The sequence below is a fragment of the Equus caballus genome, chromosome 26 (genome assembly GCF_041296265.1).
Source record: "Equus caballus isolate H_3958 breed thoroughbred chromosome 26, TB-T2T, whole genome shotgun sequence".
NCBI classification, from domain to species: Eukaryota; Metazoa; Chordata; class Mammalia; order Perissodactyla; family Equidae; genus Equus; species Equus caballus.
The window spans coordinates 7385330-7407660 of record NC_091709.1 but is presented as its reverse complement, the minus strand read 5'-3'; the positions used below and the strand labels follow the sequence as shown (position 1 = coordinate 7407660).

The 22331-nt window shown below is 42.3% G+C and overlaps 1 pseudogene; it reads left to right on the top strand.

The window, feature by feature from the left end:
• The first annotated feature begins 8389 nt into the window (after positions 1-8389).
• On the top strand, positions 8390-9442 carry LOC100068103 (homer protein homolog 2 pseudogene; annotated as a pseudogene).
• Positions 9443-22331: the final 12889 nt, after the last annotated feature.

The window sequence follows — 22331 nt, the reverse complement described above, 5'->3', positions numbered from 1 at the left end:
CTTCAGCTCCAGAATTTCTGTTCAGTTCTTTTTCAGATTTTCAATCTATTTGGTAAAGTAATCCTTCTCTCCATTGATTTTATTGCTGAGCTCATTGAACTGCCTTTCTGAGGCTTTTTGGTAGTTTTTTGAGTTTCATCATGAAAGCTATTTTGAAGTCTTTATCAGATCACAATCTTCTGTGACTTTATGTTTCATTTCTGGAGAGTTGCTTTCTTTTTGTGATGACATGGTACTGTGGCTCTTTGTGGTGCTTGCTGAGTTATTCCTCTGCAAGCACATTTGTTGTAGCAAACATGCTTTTTATTTAGGTATAGCTTTGTTTTAATTCAAATTTTTCAACGACTTGCAGATTAGAAGCCTTCCTTTTGTTTTTTAGTAGGTGGTGCTATAGCACTAGTTTTTGATCTCTCTTACTTGAGCTGCCTCTGGCTATATTTAAATATCTGCATGTTCTACCCTCCACTGCCTCTATTTTGGGTATTGCTGTGTCTTTCATCATCACTGCCTGCACTTCTGTGGCTTACTGATGACTTGCTGTTTTTTGTGTCATTAGTTTTGCTATCAGGAGCATGGGAATGGCTGACACTTTGACCACATCCAGGATCACTTGAGTCAGAAGCTCTGCCACCATGGATGGGGGAGGAGGGAGCTGGGTATGTGGGGCACCATCTCAGCTATTGCCAACTACTTTGTGGTCACGGGTGACACTAAGGTTGGGATGTAACTGTCCTATGTGTATTTTTGCCACTGCTGCCCATCTCTGAGGCACAGCTTGGAGGCCTGGATATGGGGCTCCACTTCTGTATCTGTCTCTGCCTCCTGTGGCTAGAAGTGTCACAGCAGTGAGCTGGCTGGAGTCACACATGTGGCTCTGCTGCTCTCCACCAAGTTCTTTTGAGGCTAATGGTGGCTGGCCTAGTTGCCACAGCCTGGTATCTGGAATACTGGGCTCTGCCTCTGCTGTTCCTTAATTTAGCTTCCTGTATGTGCTGAATCCACCCTCCTTTGTATGTACTGACATGTATCTTTCTGGAATTCTGAAGTGTTGTGTAATGTAACCTTTGTTGATTTGTGGATGTTTTACTCACTGTAGATTGTCACTGGAGGCACAAAAGTATCCTGTTGTGACACCATGATGATGACATCTCCCTGCATTTTCATTTTCTAATCATGCAACAAGCCCTCCATTAGAAGAGAATCAAAAAATGGAGTTTCATATATTATTATAACATACTGTGTATTTCATATTAGTCCACTTAATCATAAAATCCAATTAATGAATCTCTGAATTCAAATCATCAAGCTGTCACTCTTTATATCTAAAGATGATAAGATGGTTACTACTTTGAAACTATAGATCAAATTCTTGCAAGCAAGATTACATTTTTATTCCACTTAATAGCTAAAATTTATTAGGTTGATATTTTGGAAAGCTAAAGAATTTAGTTAGAATTATTTATTAAATTCTTAAAGGTATTGCTTAATCTGACTTGTGGTAATATATCATTTTTTGAAGAATATTTAAAAATATATCTAGATTTATCAAAGAAATCTCTTAAATATCTGTATATGTGAAATATATGGAAAAATCTGGGGGATAGAAGATATGTTGTCATTGTTTTTTCTTTAAGGACCCATCATTTCTTCTAGGTGAGAAGAGGACAGAATTGAACACCTTAAAGGATTAGAGATAATGAAGTGGGTTACTGTTTGGAGCTAACCATAGCTCAACAGGAATTCAGAGGGAAAAATTATCATCCTGCCCTGGAATTTCTGCAAGACAAGAAAATTTGTCACTTATTTCTTTATTCTTCCTTTTTCTTCTGCAGTTTACCAATAATTCCAGATTATTTAAGTGGCCAAGTAACTTCTGTCTCTATTTTCTTATTTCTACTGCCATCATCCTGAACCAGGGCAATATCTTACTAAATGGTAGCTTTCATTCAGTCAGACCTTCCTACTTTATCCTAAATATGCTTGTGGGGCACTCTTCCTAATTATATCCTTGTTATGCAAAAAGCACCCATCAATCTAGTTCTTAGCCTGTTGCACAATGTCCTTCTCAATGGGTGCCTAACTTGCCCATGTTCACAAAGCAAGTAAGTCTAGAGCCAACTCATCCCATGTCACTTGCCTCCAGAGCCCACAGGCTTATTCAAAACACCATGCTGTAATCACACACTGATTTGTTTGTCTCCCATGAGGCTAACTTCCTTTAGGGTGGCAATAGGCCTGGGTCTTATTCACCCCTATGTCCTTAGTGGTATGCTATCATCCAATGGTCATTAATGACCTGTTAATTAATTTGGGAAAATTGTATCTTGAAAATGGTGTATTAGTCAGGATTCAATCTGGAAAACAGAGCCTACACCAGGTAGTTCAATAGGGATATATAATAGGAAAACTCACTGCAACTGTTTTGGAAGCTTACTATAAAAGTTAGCTACAAACTAGATATTTAAGCAGCAAACAAAGGACATTAATGTAAGCTCAAAATTTACAAATTATTTACACATGGTACCCAACTTATAATGGTTTGACTTACACTTTTTAAAATTTACGATGGTGCAAAAGTGATATGCATTCAGTAGAAACTGCCCTTTGAATTTTTATCTTTCCCTGGGGTAGTGATATGTGGCACGATACTCTCTCAAGATTCTGGGCAGCTGCAGCAGGCTGCAGCTCCTAGTCAACCACACAATCACTGGAGTAAACAAATGATACTTTACAGTGTACTGTGTTGCCAGTGTTTTTTGATGAGTACCCATACAACCATTCTGTTTTTCACTTTTAGGATACTATTTAATAAATTACTTGAGATATTCAGCACTTTATTATAAAATGGTTTTTTTGTTAGATTTTGACCAACTGTACGCTAATGTAAGTGTTCTGAGCACATTTAAGGTAGGCTAAGCTTTGATGTTCAGTAGGTTAGGTGTATCAAGTGCATTTTACACTTACAATATATTTAACTTATAATGAGTTTATTGGAATGTAACCCCATCATACTTTGAGGCACGTCTGTACTGTTGTCAAGTTGATAAGAATAATAAGTTCCTTTTTCTTTTGAAATATTAAGGATTATAAGACATTTTTCCACAAACCAAGTAATAGCTTTACCATCTTGGTTAACATTTACTTTTTCAACAAAAAGATGCTAGTGTCCATCACTGTTGTAAGCACTCATTAAAGTAGATGTATTGGCTACTCTGTTTGACTGCACAGAAATTGATATACCAATATTTAATTCTCTGTGTTCTATTTTCCCCAATGTCTAAGATATTTAGACATTGAAAGGGCTAAAAATATTTAGAAAATAGTAAAAATCAAGAAAATACTAAAATAAATGGAGAATTTTTGTAAATTAGAATGTCATTAGGTTAACATACAATAATTAATATACTGGATATGTGCAAACAAAAACCAGTTTGAAGATAGAAGATTCTTATTGCAATATCAAAATAGAAAAAAAACAATAGATGAATTAATTAAAAAATATGAGGAGAGTCTATACATCTCTGAAATGCATTGAAAGAAACAAAATAGATTCAACTAAGTGGAATGACAAACCATGTTCTGATTAGTAAGGTTCTGTATAAAAAAGATCGGATTTTTTCTAAACCCATTTCAAAACAAGCCCATATCCATAAATATCTGCCTTAAGTTTCTTTCTCTATAGTTATAAAAATAGAACAAACAAGCAAGAATTTAAAAATTTCTAAAAACAAAAACAATGAGTGAGCTAGTCCTACAGCGTTAAAATAGACTCTAAAGGGACTTTAATTAAGTCAGTTTGATATTGGAACATGAAAAGAAAGACATTAAAGAAAAGAAAATTTAGAAATAAACCCAGTTGAATATAGAAATTTAACGTATCATAAAGGTGACATCTCAAAAAAGTGAGGAACAATAGATTTTAAAAGAGTTAGTGTGAGAAAATTGGATCTATTTTGTATTGTATGAATAAGGAAAAAACACAAGTGGATTAGATATTCTTGCTTAAAAAATAAAATTATAAAAGTACTAGACAAAAACCACAAGTAAATTGTTATAGGAATAGAATAGAAGAGAAAAAACCCCACAACACTCTGGATTCACAAAGCTAGTATTTTTTATGGGATCTGGTGTCCAGCAAGAAGTGCTTTTTGAAGTTAGTCTGGGAAGACTTTTCTAGTTTATGTTTTGTGATACTGGTGCTTCAGGCAATAAGTAATTTTACACACTAAAATAATTTTCAATACCAACAAATGATAAACGATGCATAAAATAATATGCATTTAAATGTCAAGTTGAGTCCATAAGATAATAGGAGAATACTCTAGGGGTTAAAATCAAGGGAATCCTCAAATCAGATTGAAGTATAACCATGAATCCTGGGTTCCACTGAAGGGATTGCCTGATAATAGGAACGTGAAATTTGGGTTTATGTCAACTGTCTAGGTAAAAGAGAAATATGACAACCCATATAATGCAGAGAATGGAAACTGAAGATACCTATATGATGGTGGTACTTTCAGGGTTTTTACTTTAAGATAAAATATATGTGAAAACAAGTTGGCAATAATATTAGACAGTGGAACAAATCTATTTTATTCTTGATTCTTGAACTATGTAAGAGAAAAAAAGGGCCTGACTTCATCTTTGTTTTGAGTTACATGTATTCATTGTGTATAATTTGTGAAAACCAAACAAAAAGTCCTTATTTTTAAAAGTTCTCAGGGGCCAACCCAGTGGCATAGCAGTTAAGTTTGCATGTTCCGCTTCTCGGCAGCCCAGGGTTCGCTGGTTGAGATCTCAGGTTTGGACATGGCACTGCTTGGCAAAAGCTGTGCTGTGGTAGGCGTCCCATGTATGAAGTAGAGGAAGATGGGCATGGATGTTAGCTCAGGGCCAGTCTTCCTCAGCAAAAAGAGGAAGACTGGCAGTAGTTAGCTCAGGGCTAATCTTCCTCAAAGAAACAAAACAAAACAAAAAAGTTCTCAGCTGTAGGGCATGGGCTCCTGGAACAAGTAAATACAAATTTTTCTGTCTACCAATCTATCACTAAGCTACTTAGACCTTCCAAGGAGCAAAATAGTTCCACATTGTTTTGTTGTTAACTTCACTATGGCACATGTGCCAATAACTAAATTACAAAGTGTGTAACAATAATCATCTGAAACAAAAAAATTCATAATTAGAACTCAAGTGATGTGAGATATTGGATATCAGATTAAGAAAAAAACACAAATAATTTAAGTTTTTTAAAGAGTAAGTAAAGTGTAGGAGACATGTGATGAGGCATATTTGAAAATAAACCAAATAAAGTAATCACAAATAAAAATTTTCAAATCAAAATCACAATGAGACATCACCTCACACTTGTTAGAATGGCTGTAATCAAAAAGATAAGAGACAATAAGTGTTGGTGAAAATGTGGAGAAAAGGGAACCCTTGTGCACTGTTGGCGAGACTGTAAATTTGTGTAGTCACTATAGAAATAGTATGGAAGCTCCTTCAAAAACTAAAGGTAGATCTACCATATTATCCAGCAATCATAATTATGGGTACATATCCGAAAGAAATGAAGTTAGGATCTCAAAGAGGTATCTCCATTTTCATGTTCTTTGCAGCATTTTTCATAATAGTCAATATATGAAAAAAACCGTAACTGTCCATCAATGGATGAATGGATAAAGAAGATGTGGTATACATATAGAATGTACTATTATTCAGCCAGGAGAAAGAAGGAAATTCTACCTTTTGTGGAAACATTAATGGACCTTGAAGGTATTATGCTAAATAAAATATGTCAGACACAGAAAGAAAATATAGTCATGTGCTGCATAATGACATTTTGGTCAATGATGGATCGTATATATAAAGTTGGTCCCAGAAGATTAGTACCATATAGCCTAGGTGTGTAGTAGGCTATACCATCTAGATTTGTGCAAGTGCACTCTGTGATGTCTGCCCAATGACAAAATCACCTAATGATGCTTTTCTCAGAACATATCCCTGTTGTTAAGCAATGCATGACTATATGGTATTCTATCACTCACATGTAGAATCTAAAAAACGTTAAACCCGTAGAGAACTAGGGTAGAATGTTCATTAACAGGGATTGGGGGAGTGGGGGAAATGGGGAAAAATTGGTCAAAGAGTACAAACTTCCAGCTACACAATGAACAAGTTCTGGGGATCTAATGTACAGCGTGATGCTTATAGTTAATAATAGAGTATTATATATTTTAAAGTTGACAAGGGGCTAGAACCTTAAATGTTCTCTCCACAAAAAATAAAAAGTAATTATGTGACATGTTGGAGGTCTTAGCTAACACTATTGTGTTAGGACAATAGAAAGGACAGAAATAGACCCACATAGGTATAGTGAACTGATTTTGACAAGGGAGCAAAGGCAATTCAAAGGAGAAAAGATATTTTCAAAAAATAGTTCTGGAATTGGACATCCACATTAAAAATATGAAATGAATCTGGGGGCCGACCCTGGGGCATAGTCATTAAGTTCAGCACATTCCACTTCAGTGGCCTGGGTTTGCTGCACTGGTTTGGAACCTGGGCACAGACCTACACCACACATCAGCCACACTGTGGCAGTGACCAAGTATAAAAAGCAGAGGAAGGGGCTGGCCCCGTGGCCGAGTGGTTAAGTTCGCGCGCTCCACTGCAGGTGGCCCAGTGTTTTGTCAGTTCGAATCCTGGGCGCGGACATGGCACTGCTCATCAAACCACGCTGAGGCAGCGTCACACATGCCACAACTAGAAGGACCCACAACTAAGAACATGCCACTATGTACCGGGGGTCTTTGGGAAGAAAAAGGAAAAAAAATAAAATCTTTAAAAAAAAAAAAAAAAGCAGAGGAAGATTGGCAACAGGTGTTAGCCCAGGGCTAATCTTCCTCAGCAGGAAAAAAATGAATCTAGACTGAGACTCCATATCCTTCACAAAATTAATTCAACATGTATCACAGACCTAAATATAAAACAAGAAGCATAAAACTCCTAGAAGACAATCTAGTGAACATTTAGATGACTGAATTTGGTAATGTTTTTAAAGATATGACATTAAAGGCACAATCCGCGAATAAAAGAATTGATAAACTAGGCTTCATTAAAATTGAATTTTTTTATTCTCCTATAGACACTACCAAGAGAATAAAAAGAGAAGCCACAGACTCGGAGAAAATATTTGCAGAAGTCATATTTAATAAAGGACTGCTTTTCAAAATATTCAAAGAAAATGTAAAACTCAACAATAATAAAACAAGCAGCCAAATTTCAAAATCTAAGTTTCCAGGGGCTGGCTGAGTGGTATAGTGATTCGGTTCACATGCTCTGCTTTGGTGTCCTGGGGTTCTGAGGCTCAGATCCCAGGTGAAGATCAACACACTGCTCCTCAAACCATGCTGTGGTGGTGTCCCACATACAATATAGAGGAAGGCTGGCACAGATGTTAACTCAGGACCAATCTCCCTCACCAGAAAAACCACAAAAAACTAAGTTTCCAGACAGTATCCAAGGGCCATCCTAATAATCAGGATTTTCTAAAGATAAGCAAGTAGACCTGTTATGTCAATTATATTGTGCAGAGTTAAACAATGAGTAAGTGATCTTAAAGATTTTTATACAAATTTATTAAAGAGTTTTACTACTGTAGTTGGGAAGATAGAGAGATGGACAGTATTTTTAACAAGTAAACAGAGGATTCACATTATGTTTGAATACCCAGGTAAATCTCTTTAAAAATAGAAAGGTTTTAAGGCTTAAAAAAAAAGTCAACAATGTCATGAAAGCAGAAATCTTGCAGGCCATATTTTGTAACCACTCTGAAATGACAATAGAAACTATCAATTAAAGTGTAAACAAAAAGTAATAATATGACCACAAGCTGATTTCATTTAAAACATCCTTTTAAATAGCTTCTGGGTTTCATAAAATAGCTAAACTAAGGTTACTCTTAAGGAGTCAGGGAACTGTTAAGTGGAAGCATAATGAAAGGAATCAAAGAGCCTGAATTCAGGTAACTAATTCCACCAATTACTAGCTTAATGTTACAGGAAATACATGGATTCTTACCATTTTCTGTTACCCATCACTAAAATGAACCGTTAACACCCACATATTTGTACGAAACATGAACGACTTTCAAATATCTAAAAAATAACCACAGTCAGGGGCCCTAGGGCTGAAAGCCATGAGGTTACTTAAGAAGCCTGGTGGGGGAGCTGGACAGCTTAGTCACCCCGCCCTTGGTGGCCCATTCCCCACTGCACCTGGAGGCAGCAACAGAAGCTTCACAGAGTGGAGAGTGGCCAGGGCTGAGCTCAGCAGGCACAGGCCACCTTACATGCTGCATAGGAAGTAGCTGTGGAGAGCAGTGCAGGAAATGGGAGAGCAGCCTGTCTTCACCACCCAAGCACATGTCTTCCAGATTGACTCCATCACCAAGAACTGGGTGCCAGCAAGTGAGGAGGCAGCCACCATTTCCTATTCCTATATGTCACAAAAAATAGCTATTGGATCACTAATTTGTAAGGAGCCAAAGTGATCATAAACAAAACAATCACAGTCAATATGACTTTAAGCAAAATAACACGGAAGCTTGAGCAGTGAACCAACAGCAGAGCCAATGTGGTGTTTGGTTTGGGTTTTTCCTCTGAATAGCAGCTGACAAAATTTACAGAGAAATTTTAGGAGGTAAAAAAAGCTGCAAAACTAGCCAGAGACAAGTCCCAGGAGAAAATCAAAACCCTGAGTAATCATTCCCAAGAATCTGGGTGTGAAACTTTACCTTCTACTGAGGCATCCAGTGTCAATGGGACACACAATGAAAAGACCTCTCACATTGGCTCCACTGACACAGAGCTGAAGTCTGAGCATGACAAGCTGATCTGTGACATAGAGTGCTGCCAATGTGAAGAAATAGGAGAATAAGCTGCAGACCCTGCAGAAGAGCAATGTCCGGCTGACCACGGCACTGCAGGAGTCAGTGGCCAGCATGGAGCAGTGGAAGAGGAAGTTCTCTATCTGCCCTGAAGAGAATGACTGGCTGTGGAACAATCCTGAGGAGTTGGAAGAACAATGCAGAGAGATAACAAAGAGAAGGAGACGAATAGTCAGTTAAAGAGAAGAAATGAGGAGCTGGAGTCAGAACACTGAGAAAAGAAGATAGTTAAAAGACCTCCAAAAACAAAGTAAACTCAGGCCTCAGCTCATGTCAGAGTGTGAATACATTTCTGAGCAGTTAGAGGCAGCAAAGAGAGATAATCAAAATCAGAGAGACAAAGTGCTTTCTCTAAAGACAGACATTGAGGAAGGTAACTACTGACCATGCCGCTTGAAGGCAGAATTGAAGAACATCTTGAAGGTGCTGGACGGGAAGATCAATGGCCTCCACAACTTCTGTGGAGGCCTCTGCAAGCTGGGCAAGGAAAGCTAGGGCAGGGCTGAGACCTGGGTACCCTTGTGAGTCCCAAGTGTGTGTGTGAGACAAAATAGGACTAGAACATTCTCCTTTCTGAGTTGCTTCTCTTAATGCAGGTGCAGTTTGTGGTGTTTCCAAACCAGTTGTGTCATCCACTTTCTCCTCTCCAGAGTAGAAATCTCCTCGTGATTCTCTGGCCTTGCAAGGTTGTGGACAACTTGAAGATTCTGATTTGGGGTCCAGAACTAGGTCTGCCTTAAATTTTTAGCAGTCAGGGCAGGGATGTTTATATCTTTTTCTTTTCCTTTTCTTTCTTTCTTTTTTTTTTATTGAGGAAGATTGTCCCTGAGCTAACATCCATGCCAATCTTCCTCGATTTTGTATATGGGATGGGGCCATGGCTTGAGGAGTGGTGTGTAGGTCTGCACCCAGGATCTGAACCCGTGAACCAGGCTCTGCTGAAGCAGAGTGTGAAACAACCACTAAGCCACCAGGTTGGCCTCTATATCTTTCTTAAGGGCTGTTGCAACCTTAATAAATGAAAATGGACTATTTTCTAGCCCAAATATGAACATCGTTTACACCTACTTCCTGTGTAACACTACCCCTGGGGTTTCTAACTTTGTGTGTCTCACACCCCTTGGTGTCTCAGAATTCTTGTGTAACTATCCCACTTGTGTCTCTGAGTTTGTGTGTTATGCTCCCACTGGTGTCTCTGACTTAGTGTGTAAAACTCCACCTGACATCTCTGACGTCGTGTGTCACACTCCAACTGGTGTCTCTGAATCATGTGTCACACTCGCCCTGGCATCTGTGACTTTGTGTGTCACACTCACCCTGGCATCTCTGACTACATGGGCAACATTCCCTGTGGTGTCACTGACTTCATGTTTCACACTCCCATTGGCGTTTCTGACATCATGTGTAACACACCCAGTGGCAGCTCTGACTTTGTGTCTCCTACCTCCCCTTGTTTCTCTTAGTACGTTCATCACACTCCCCCTACCATATGTAACTTCATGTGTCACACTCCCAATGGTGTCTCAGACTTCGTTTGTCACACTCCTCATGTGTCTCTGGGTTTGTGCATCACATTCCTCCTCTCATCTTTGAGTTCATGTGGCACACTCCACTCTGGTGCTCTGACATCGTTTCAAATTCTGCCTGGAATCTCTGACTTTGTGTGTCACACTCCCCTTGGTATCGTGGAATTTGTGTGTTACACTGCACGTGGCATCTCTGACTTTGTGTGTAACACTCCCGCTGGCATGTCTGACTTCATGAGTAACACTCTATGTGGCATTTCTTCCTTCGTGTGTAACACTACCCCATATCTTCTTGAACTTTGTGTGTAACACTCCACATGGTATCTCTGACTTCGTGTGTAACACTACCACTGGGTCTCTGACTTTGTGTGTAACACTCCACAGGGCACCTCAGACTTTGGTACTCACGTCCTAGTGTCTCTGACTTAATGTGTAACACAACATGGCCTTTATGCCTTTGAATGTCACACTCCCTGTGGAGTTTTGGACTACTTGTGTAACACTCACACTGACATCTCTGATTTCATATGTCAAACTCCGCCTGGAGTCTCTGACTTCAAATGTAACATTCAACATTGTGTCTCTGACTTCATGTGTCAAAATATGCCTGGTCTCTCTAATATTGTGTCTCACAGTCCCTCTGGCATCTCTGACTTTGTGTGTCCCACTCCCTGTGGTGTCTCTGACTTCATCTGTCACAAACACCCTGATGTCTCTGACTTCCTGTGTAACACTCCCCCTGGCATCTCAGGCTTTGTCTGTAACGCTCCCACCAGCATCTCTGACTTCATGTGTAACACTCCGCCTGGCATCCCAGACTTTGTGTATCACACTCCCCATTGTATCTCTGACTTCATGAGTAACAATCACCCTGTCATCTCTGACTTCATGCATAACACTCCCACTGGCATAACTGACTTCGTGTGTAATTCATCCTTAGGTATCTCTCAGTTCATGGGTAACACTACCACTGCCGTCTTTGACTGTGTGTGTAAAACTCCCCCTGTTCTCTTTTATTTTGTGCATAACACTCCCCCGTGGCATCTCTGACTTCGTGCATGACACTGCCACTGGGGTCTCTGACTTCATGCATTACACTCCCTGTGGTGTCTCTGAATTTGTGAGTAACACTCCAATGGGCATCTCTCACTTCGTGTGTCACACTCCCTGTTGCGTCTCTGACTTCATGTGTCAAAGTCCCTTTGGCATCTCTGACATCGTCTGTAACACTCACTGTGGTGTCTCTGACTTTGTGTCACAATCCACCAGGCATCTCTAACTTCTTGTTTCAAACTACCTCTAGTGTCTACTCCCACTGGCGTCTCTGACTTCATGTGTCACATTCTCCATGGCATTTCCGACTTCGTGTCTAACACTCCCCATGGTGTTTCTGACTTTGTGTGTCTCACTCTGCCTGGCCTTCCTCTCTCTGTGTATCATGCTCCTACTGGCATCTCTGACTTCATGTATAACACTCCCTATTGCATCTCTGAGTTTATGTCACATTCTCTGTGGCATCTGTGACTTTGAGGGTCACACTCACCATGGTGTCTCTGACATCATGTGTCACACTCCAAACTGCATCTCTGAGTTAGTGTGTCACACTCCCCTTAATGCATAACACTTGCCGTGTCATCTCTGATTTCATGTGTAACAATCAGCTTAGCATCTCTATCTTTTGTCACACTCCCACCAGTGTCTCTGACCTTTTGTGCAACACTCTCCATTTCATCTCTGACTTCGTGTGTCACACTACCCCTAGTGACTCAGACTTTGTGTGTCTCACTTGCCCTGGCATCTCTGACTTCATGTATCACACTCCCTGAAGTGTCTCTGACTTCGTGAGTAACACACTCCCTGGCATCTCTGAGTTCCTGTGGAACACTAAGCCTTGTGTTTCTGACTTCGAGTGTCACACTCCCCCTGGTATCTCTGACATCATGTGCAACACACTGTTGGTGTCTCTGACTTTGTGTGTAACATTCCCCCTGCCATCTCTGACTTCATGTGTAACACGCAACTTCGCATCTCTGACTTCGTATGTAACTCACCTATGTGGCATCTCTGAATTTGTGTATCACACCACCCATGTCTTCCTTGACTTCGTGTATTACACTCCCTTTGGCAACTCTGTCTTCTTGTGTCACACTCCCCATGGCATCTCTGAATTCATGTGTTACATTACCTCTGGAGTCTCTGAATTCGTGTGTCACAGTCCCCCTGGCATCTCTGATGTTGTGTGTAACACTCCACATGGCCTGTTTGACTTCATGTGTATCACATGCCTGCTATCTCTCACTTCATTTGTAACACCCAACATGGCGTGTCTAACTTCATCTGTATCTATCCACTGTTGCATTTCTGACTTCATGTGTATCACTCCCCATTTCATCTCTGACTTCGTGTGTCACACAACCCCTGTCGCCTATGATTTCATTTGTCCCTGTGAAGTTGAGGAATTTGTGTGTAACACTCCACATGCCATCTCAGACTTTATGTGTCATACTTGCCATGGCATCTTTGAATTCGTGTGTCACTCTCCCACTCTTGTCACGTAGTTTGTGTGTAACACTCCCCGTGGTGTCTCTGAATTCTTGTGTTGTACTTCCCCTGGAGTCTTTGACTTCATGTGTTACCCACCCAGCCCTCTCCGATTTTGTGCGTAACACATCCCCTCGTGCCTCTCACTTCACATGTAACATTCAAGGTGGCCTTTCTGCCTCCAAGTGTAATACTTCCCCATGGAGTCTTGGACTTCTTATATAACACTCACACAGGCATTTCTTATTTCATGTTTCACACTACCCCTGGCGTCTCAGACATCATGTGATACACACTCCCTGGTGTCTCTGATTTCTTGTGAAACACTTCACTTTTCCTATCTGCCTTCTAGTGTAACACTACCCTGTGGTTTCTCAGACTTCTTATATAACACTCACACAGGCATCTCTTATATAGCACTCACACAGGCATCTCTGATTTTAAGTGTCATACTCCCCCTCACATCTCTGACTTTGAGTGTAACACTCACCATGGCATCTCTGACTTCTTTTGTCTCACTCCCCATGGCATCTCTGACTTCAAGTTTAAAAATCACCAAGGCACCTCTGACTTTGTGTGACACACTTCCCCTGGCATCTCTGACTTTGTGTGTCACACACCCCTTGACATCTGTGTACTTCCTCTGTCACACACACAATGGTGTCTCTGACTTCATGTGTAACACTAACTCTGATGTTTCTGACTTCGTGTGTACCAATCCCCCTGGTGTGTCTGAGCTGGCATGTAACACTCCACATTGCATCTCTGAATTTGTCTGTAACAGTACTCCTTGCATTTCTGAACTCGTGTGTCACACCCCCTTGGTGTCTGTGCCTTTGTGTGGGATCTTTGACTTATAACAATCCACCTGCTGTCTCTGAGTTCTTGTGTCACACTATGCCTGGCGTCCCTGACTTCGTATATCACATACTCCCTGGTGTCTCTCACTTCATATGTAACACACCCCTTGCCCTCTCTGACTTCATGTGTAAAACTCCCCCTTTTGTCTTTGACTTGTGTGTAACACTCCAGGTGGAGTCTCTGACTTCCTGTGTAACACTCACCGTGGTGTCTTTGACTTTGTGTGTAACACTCCATGTGGCATCTCTGAAGTCGTGTGTTACAAATTCACTGTTTTCTTTCACTTCCTGTGTAAGACTACCCCTGGTGTTTCTGACTTCGTGTGTCAGACAGCCCCTGGTATCTCAGAATTCATGTTTTAAAATCCCCATTGTGTCTCTGAGTTCATGTGTAACACTCCCCTTTGCATCACTGATTTCGTGTGTAAAACTCCACCTGGCATCTCTGACTTCGTGTGTCACACTGCCTCTGCTCTCTTACTTCGTGTGTCACACTCTCCCTTGTTTCTCTGAGTACTTGTACCACACTTCCCTTGCTGTCTATTACTTTGTGTGTAACACTACCAATGGAGTCTCTATCTTTGGGTGTCACACTCCACATGGTGTCTCTGACTTCATGTGTAACACTCCAGATGGTGCCTCTTATTTAATGCATAACACTCCATGTGGTGATTGTGACTTTGTGTGTAATACTCTTCCTGGTATGTATGACTTCGTCTGTAACACTACACATAGTGACTCATATTGTGTGTAACACTCCATGTGGCATCTGTGACTTTGTGCCCCTCCACCTGTTGTCTCTGATTTCATGTGTAACTCTCCCCATGACCTCTATGACTTCATCTGTCACACACACCCTGGTGTCTCTGACTTCCTATGAAACACTCTCACTGGCATTGCAGACTTCATGTGTAACAATCATCCTGGTGATTCTGAGTTCGTCTGTAATACTCCCACTGGCATTTCTGACATCATGTGTAACACACCATTGAGATCTCTGACTTCGTGTGTCACACACTCCCCCGTCATCTCTGACTTCTTTGTTACACTAACCCCAATGTTTCTGACTTGTGCCACAATCCCACTGGCGTCTAAGATTTCATATGAAACACTCTCCCTGATGTCTCTCACTTTTTCTATGTCACACTCTGCCTAGAGTCCCTCACTTTGTGTATCACACTCCCATTTTAATCTCTGACTTCATGTGTAACATTCCCAGTGGCGTCTCTGAATTCGTGTGTCATACTCCCCCTGTCATCTGTCTTCACGTGTAACACTCCCCATTGCATCAGTGACTTTGTGTGTCACACTCCCCCGTCATCTCTGACTTCGTGTGCAACACTTCCCTGTCATCTCTGACTTTGCATGCAACACTACCCCTGGCATCCCTGACATCTTGTTTAACTCTCCCCCTGGTATCTCCAACTTCATGTGTCATACACCCTGTGTCATCTCTGAATTCCTTGGTAACATTCCCCCTACTATGTTTAACTTTGTGAGTAACACTCACCTGTGGCTTCTCTGCCTTAGTCTGTAACAGTCGCCCTTTTGTCTCTGACTTTGTGTGACACTCCCCCACTGGTGTCTCTGACTTCATGTATAACACTCCCCATGGCGTCTCTATCTTCATTTGTAACACTCCCACTCTGACTTCCTTTGTAACTCTCGCCCTGGTGTCTCTGATTCATGTGTAACACTTCCCCTGTTGTCTGTGACTTTGTCCATAACACTCCACCTGTCATCTCAGACTTTGTGCCTCACACTCCCCGTGGCATGTCTGACTTCATGTGTAACACCTCAAATGTCATCTCTGACTTTGGGTGTCACTCTCCTGATGTTGTCTGTGTCATTGTGCTATAAAATAACCCTGTCATCTCAGACATCATCTGTAAAAGTCCCCATGGAGTCCTTGACTTCATGTGTCATACTTCCCATTGGCATGTATGACTTTGTGTGTCACACTCCCTGTGTTGTCTCTGACTTCGTGTTTCACACTCTTGCTGGTGTCTCTGACTTCATGTGTAACACTCCACATGGCATCTCTGATTTCATGTTCACATCCCCCTGGTATATTAGACATAATGTGTTGCAATCCCCTAGGCATCTGTGACTTCGGGTGCCACACTCCCAATGGCGTCTCTGACTTCATGTGTAATACCTCCCATTGTGTCTCTGAATTCCTGTGTCACACTCTTCTGGGAGTCCCTGACATCACATATCACACTGCCCCTGGCATTTCTGTGTTTACACTCCCCATTGTGTCACTGACTTCACACGTCATAATACCCCTTTGGTCTCTGACTTCTGCTTCACACTTCCCATGTCGTCTCTGACTTTGTGTGTCACACTCCACTGGCCATCTGTCACTTCATGTGTAACACTCCTGCCTTCTCTGACCTTGAGTATAGCACTCCCCCTGTCATCTATGACTTCATGTTTACTCTCCCCATTGTGTCACTGACTTTGCGTGTCACAATCTCACTGGTGTCTCTGACCTGTTCTTCACACTCCCTCTGGCATCTCTGACTTTGTGTGTCACAACCCCCTGTCATCTATCACTTCATGTGTAACATTCCCATTGGCATCTCGGACCTTGTGTATAGCACTCCATGTGGCATTTCTTCCTACATGTGTATCATTCCCTGCTGTTGATTTGGACTCCATGTATAACACTCCACATGGAATCTCTGACTTCATGTGTAACACTCTCACTGGTATCTCAGACTTCATGTGTAACAATACACGGGATGTCTCAGACTTTGGTACACAACCACTGGTGTCTCTGACTGCATGTGTAACATTCAACGTGGCCTGTTTGCCTTTGAGTGTAACACTCCCTGGTGGAGTTTTGGACTACTTGTGTAACACTCACACTGACATCTGTGATTTCCTGTGTCAAACTCCCCCTGGCGTCTCTGACTTTGAGTGTAACACACACCCTGCTGTCTTTCACTTCATGAGTAATACTCCACATGGCATCTCTGCCTTCATGCATAACACTCCCCTGTGGAGTCTTGGAGATCACTTGTCACACTCTATGTGGCATCTCTGACTTCGTTTGTAACACTCCCCCTGTGTCTCTGACATTGTGTGTAACACTCCATGTGGAATCCTTGACTTTGTGTGGTATACTCTCCCTGGCATCTCTGACTTCATATGTAACACTCCGTGTGGCATTTCTGCCTCCGAGTCTAACACTCTCCCATTGCAGCTCTGACTTCTTATGTAACACTCACTCTGGAAGCTCTGATTTTCTGTGTCAGACTCCCCCTGGCATCTCTCACTTCCAGTGTAACACTCACCATTGTGTCTCCTATTTCCTGTGTCACACTACCCCTTGTGTTCTGAATTTGTGTGTAACAATCTATGTGGTGTCTCTGACTCCATGAGTAACACTTCCCCTGGCATCTCTCACTTCTTGTGTCCCACACCACCTGTCATCTCTGACTTTGTGTGACACAAGCTCCAATTCATCTCTGATGCCGTGTGTCACTCTACCCCTGGTTTGTTTGACTTCCTTTGTAACTCTCCTGGCAACTCTGACTTCATGTGTAACTCTCCCCCTTGTCATCTCTGAATTCATGTGTGACACTCACCATGGCATCTCTGACTTTATGTGTCACACTGCAACTTGAGTCTCTGACTTCGTGTGTCAAACTCCCCATGGCGTATGTGACTTCATGTATCAGTGTACCCCTTGCATCATGAACTTTGTTTGTAATACCAATCATGCCATTTCTGACTATGTGTGTTACAATATCCCCGTTGTCTATGATCCTTTGTAATGCACCATGTAACATCTCTGACTTCATGTGTAACTCTCCCCATGGCATCTTTTGCTTCATGTTTAACACTGCACTTAGACTATCTTCCTTTGTGTGTAACACTCCCCTGTGGCATCTTGGACTTCATGTACAACACTACATGTGGCATCTCAAATTTTGAGTGTCACACTCTGTGTGGCATCTCGACTTCATGTTAACACAATCTCTGGTGTCCCTGACTTCCTGTGTAACACTACACCTGGTGTTTCCAACTTTGTGTCACACTCACCTGTGGTCTCAGATTTTGTGTGTAACACTCCCCATGGCATCTGTCTTCGTGTGTCACACTCCGCCTGGAATCCCTGACTTCATGTGTCACAGTACTTATGGCCTCTCTGACTTTGTGTGTAACGCTCCCTCTGGATCTCTGACTCCATTTGTAATGCTCCTTCTGGTGTCTATGACTTCTTATGTAACACTACACTTGTCATCTCTGACTTCATGTGTCACACTCAGTGTGGTGTCTCTGCCTTCTTGTGTAACCCTCGTCCTGTCATATTTGAATTCTTGCTTAACACTTAGCATGGCGTCTCAGACATCATGTGTGACACTTCATGTGGCTTTTCTTCCTTCATGTGTTAAACTCCCCCGTGGTCTCTGATTTTGTGTGCAACACTCCCCCTGGTGTCTGTGAGTTTGTCTGTCACACTCTACCTGATGTCACATCTTTCATGAGTAACACTCTCAATGGCTTTTCTGTCTTCGTTTGTCACATTCCAAGTGATGTCTCTGAATTTGTGTGTAACACACTCTATGGTGTCTCTGACTTCCTGTGTAACTCATCCGCTGGTGTCTCTGACTTCATTTGTAACACTACCCCTGGTGTCTCTGACTTCCTGTGTTGCACTCTGACATCATGTTATCTGTGTTACTGTGCAAGACAATAGCCCTGTCATCTCTGACATTGTGTGTGACACTCCCTGTTGCATCTCTGAATTCCTGTGTCTCACTTCTTCCTTCATGTGTCACACTCCCTCATGTTATCTCCGACTTTGTGTTGAAAACTTCACATGGCATCTCTGACCTCATGTGTCACACTATCCCTGGTGTGTCCAACTTCTTGTGTAACATTCCATGTGGCATCTCAGACGTCATGTATAACACACACCCTGGTGTCTCTGACTTGATGTGTAACACTCAATGTCTCCTTTCTGACTTCAAGTTTAACACTACACCATGGAGTCTCAGATTTCCTGGGTAAAACTCACACTGGGGCCTCTGATTTCATGTGTCACACTACCCCTGGCATCTCAGACTTTGAGCGTAACGCTCAACATTGCCTATCTGACTTCATGTGTAACACTATCCCCGGTGTTTCTGACTTTGTACCATACACCCAATTTCGTCTCAGATTTGGTGTATGACACTTTCCATAGCATCTCTGTCTTCGTGTGTCACTCCGCTTGACCTCTTTGACTTCGTGTATCACACTCCACCTTTCATCTCTAACTTGGTGCATCACAATCCCCCTGTCATCTATGACTTTGTGTGTCATACTGATCCTTGGGTGTCTGACTTCGTGTCTCACACTCACTCTAGTGTCTCTGACATCGTGTGTCAAAGTCCCTCTGGAATCTCTGACATCATGTGTAGCACTCCACATGCCCTCTCTTTCTTCATGTGTAACACCCCCCTGGCATCTCTGGCTTTGTGTGTAACAATCCACCTGGCATTGCTGACTTCATGTGTAATACTCCCTGTGACATCTCCATGTGTCTTACCCCGAATGTCATCTCTGACTTCGTGTGTTACATTCTTTATGTTGTCTGTGTTATTGTGCTATACAATACCCTGTCATCTCTTCTGTCATGTGTAACACTCTACCTGGTGTCTTTGACTTTGTGGGTAACACTCTCCATGGTGCCTCTAACTTAGTGTGCCACACTTCCCCTGGCGTCTCTGACTTCATGTGTAACACTCCTCCTGGCATCTCAGATTTCATATGTACAATTTCACATTGTCTCTTACTTTGTGTGTCCCATGCTGCATGGCATCTCAGACTGTGTGTTTAACACTTAGTGTGGCATCTCTTATTTTGTTTGTAACACTTCCCCCAGTGTTTAGGACTTCCTGTATAACACAACACATGGCATGTTTGACTGGGTATGTAACACTTCCCCTTTCATCTCTGACTTCATGTGTGACAAATCATGTGATGTTTCTGCCTTCGTTTGTAACACTCCCCCAAGGTGTCTCTAATTTCTAGTGTAACACTCCCTGTGGTGTCTCTGACTTCATGTGTAACACTCTTCTTAGTGTCTCTGATTTGTGTGTGACACTCCCCCTGTTGTCTGTGACATCTTCTGTAACACTCCACCTGTCGTGTCTAACTTCATGCCTCATGATCCCCATGGCATCTGTGTCTTCGTGTGTCACACGCCTGATGTCGTCTCTGTCATCATGCATAACACTCCTCCTGTCATCACTGACATCATGCATAACACTACCCCTCACATTTCTGACTATGTGTGTATGACTCACCATCGTGTCTGTGACATCTTGTGTCACAACCCAAATGTCATGTCTGACTTTGGGTGTCACAATACCAATGTTATCTGTGTTACTGTGCAAGACAATAGCCCTGTCATCTCTGACATCGTGTGTGACACTCCCTGTTGCATCTCTGAATTCCTGTGTCTCACTCTACCGAAGTCCCTGACTTCATGTATCACACTCCCCCTGGGGTCTCTGACTTTGTGTTTAATACTCCCCGTGGTGCAACTGAATTCACGTGTAACTGAATTTGTGTCACACTGCCCATGATGTCTCTAACTTAATGCTTCGCAGCCCCCTGGCATCTCTTACTTCATGTCACACTTCTCATGTTGTCTATGACTTCGTCTTTCACACACACCCTGGTGTCTCTGAATTGCTGTGTTACACTACCCTTGGCATTTCCAACTTCGTGTCCCACACTCCCTCTGGCAACTCAGACTTTCTGTGTAACACTTCCCCTGTCATCTCTGACTTCATGTAGAAAACTCCACTTGACATTTCTTCCTTCATGTGTAACAGTCCACCATGGTGTCTCTGAATTTGTGTGTAACACTCCCTGGGTGGTCTCTGACTTCATCTGTCACTCTCCACCTGGCATCATGGACTTCATGAGTAATAGTCTATGTGGCATCTTTGAATTCTTGTGTAACACTTATCTTGGCATCTCTGACTTTATGTCACAATCCCCCTTCCATCTCTGAATTCGTGTGTTACACTTTCCATGGGGTCTTGGACTATGTGTGTCACACATTCCTGGTGTCTCTGACTTCCTGTGTAACACCACCCTGGTGTTTCTCACTTCATCTCTCACACTCCCATAGCATCTCAGACTTTGTGTCTAACAGTCCCCATGTCATTTGTGATTTCATGTGTCACAATCCACCTGGCATCCTTGACTTCATGTATCACACTGCTCCTGGCATTTCTGTCTTCATGTGTACCACACTCGGTGGCTTCTATGACTTCATGTGTCACACTCCACCTTGTGTCTCTAAGTTCATGTGGCACACTGCCCCTGCTGTATATATCTTTGTGTGTAACACTCCCACTGGCATCTCTGACATCATGTGTAAATAGCTGGTGGCATCTCTGAATGTGTGTGTCATAGCCCATGTTGTCTGTGACTTTGAGGGTCACACTCCCCCTGCTGTCTCTGACATCATGTGCAGCACTCCCCTTGGTATCTCTAACATCGTGTGTCACACTTCCAATGGTGTTTCTGACTTCCTGAGTCACACTCCTCCATGCTTCTCTGACTTGCTGTGTAAGATTCACTGTGGCATCTCTGATTTTTGCTGTCACAATCTGCCTGGCATCTCAAAGTTTGTGTGTCACACTTCCACTGGTGTCTTTGACTTTGGGTGTAACACTCTCCATTTCACCTCTGTCTTCATGTGTTACACTTCACCAGGAGTCCCTGACTTTGTGTATCACACTCCTCTTCTCGTCTCTGTCTTCATGTGTAACATACCTGGTGGCATCTCTCACTTTGTGTTTCACACTCCCCCTTGTGTCTCAGAGTTCATTGATCACACTCCCCCTATCTCTGACTTCGTGTGTCACATTGCACCTTGGACCTCTGATTTTGCATGTCAAACTCCCCCTGGCGTCTCTGACCTTGTGTGTCTCACATCCCCTGACATCATGGACTTTGTGTGTAACACACCAAGTGGCATTTCTGACTCCCTGTGTAGCACTCTCTTTGGTGTCTTAGACTTTGTGGTTAACACTTCCCCATGGCTTCTCTGGCTTAATGTGTAACATTCCCCTTTGTGTCTCTGACTTCATGCATCACACACTCCCTGGTGTCTCTGACATCATGCATAATACTCCCACTGGTGTCTCTCAGTTCGTGTGTCCACAGGGTTCTGTGACTTCATGTGTAACACTCCCCCTGGTGCCAATGACTTTGTATGTATCACTCCACATGAGCTCTCTGACGCCGTGTGTCACACTCCCCCTGTTTTCTTGAGTTCATGTGTCACTCACCCACTGGTATCTTTGATTTCGTGTGTCAAGACTTCCCCTGGTGTCTTTGACTCATCTGTAAGACTTCACCTGGCATCTCATAATTTGTGTCTAACAATCACCATGGCATCTCTGACTTCATGTGTCACACTACCCCTTGCACCTCTGA